The sequence below is a fragment of the Dioscorea cayenensis genome, chromosome 21 (assembly GCF_009730915.1).
Source record: "Dioscorea cayenensis subsp. rotundata cultivar TDr96_F1 chromosome 21, TDr96_F1_v2_PseudoChromosome.rev07_lg8_w22 25.fasta, whole genome shotgun sequence".
Lineage (NCBI taxonomy): Eukaryota > Viridiplantae > Streptophyta > Magnoliopsida > Dioscoreales > Dioscoreaceae > Dioscorea > Dioscorea cayenensis.
Window position 1 is genome coordinate 2,871,240 of NC_052491.1, and position 846 is coordinate 2,872,085.

The following is an 846-nucleotide window of genomic DNA, read 5'->3' on the forward strand; positions in this document are numbered from 1 at the left end:
TATAGTATGCATGTAAAATTTATGGATCCACTAGACTTGACCTTTATATGTTGTTCATGTATTTGTATTTTTTGGTTGTATCTAAAACCTTTGTTTGTTCTATTGTTGATGCTACTTGTGTTTATGGCCCCTAGTGTCAGGGAACCCTTTTGTGATCTTATTATTATTTTGTCATCTAGTTATGTAATTGTGATAACAGGTTTATATTGAAACCTTACGGCGACCTGAATATGGGGCCGTTGTGGGACCAACTTCTTGTCATCGTGGTGGTTGCCACGTGCACGGTTAGGTTCAGGGCGTGACAACACTCATTATCTTGAGCATCAATGACCACATGGGAGGAGATGGTAGAAGCTTTTCTTGACCGTTATTTCCCTCCCAGAAAATATGCAAAGCTTAGGAATGAGATCTCATCCTTTGTACAATTGGAATTGGAGTCTCTATTTGAGACGTGGGAAAGGTTCAAGGAGCTCCTGAGAAAGTGCCCGCAACATCGATTCGTAGAGTGGATGATTGTTCAGACCTTTTACAACTGTTTAAATCCGAGTACAAGACAACTCTTGGATGCGAAAGCAAGAGGTACCTTAGGTAGCAAGACCCACGATGAGGCCCATCAAAAAATTGAAGAAATATGGTTAAACAACTACCAATGGAATGCTAGGGAGAAGAAGAAGCTGGCCGGCCTCTATGAGATAGATGTAGTAACCTCATTGGCAGCTCAAGTGGAATCATTCAGTAAGAAGTTAGATCTCCTAACTTCGAATAGAGTAGCAGCCGTGACTACTTGCACCGGGTGTGGTGGAGGACATGCTCCCTCCAATTGCAGGATCTCTATTGGTGACGCGT

At 42.3% G+C, this 846-nt stretch overlaps 1 non-coding gene across 1 annotated transcript; it reads right to left on the minus strand.

Moving 5' to 3' along the window:
- Positions 1 to 392: 392 nt before the first annotated feature.
- On the minus strand, positions 393 to 499 carry LOC120252625. Its single transcript, XR_005534082.1, has one exon. It is a non-coding gene; the product is annotated as a small nucleolar RNA R71 (small nucleolar RNA).
- Between the last annotated feature and the right edge of the window lie 347 nt (positions 500 to 846).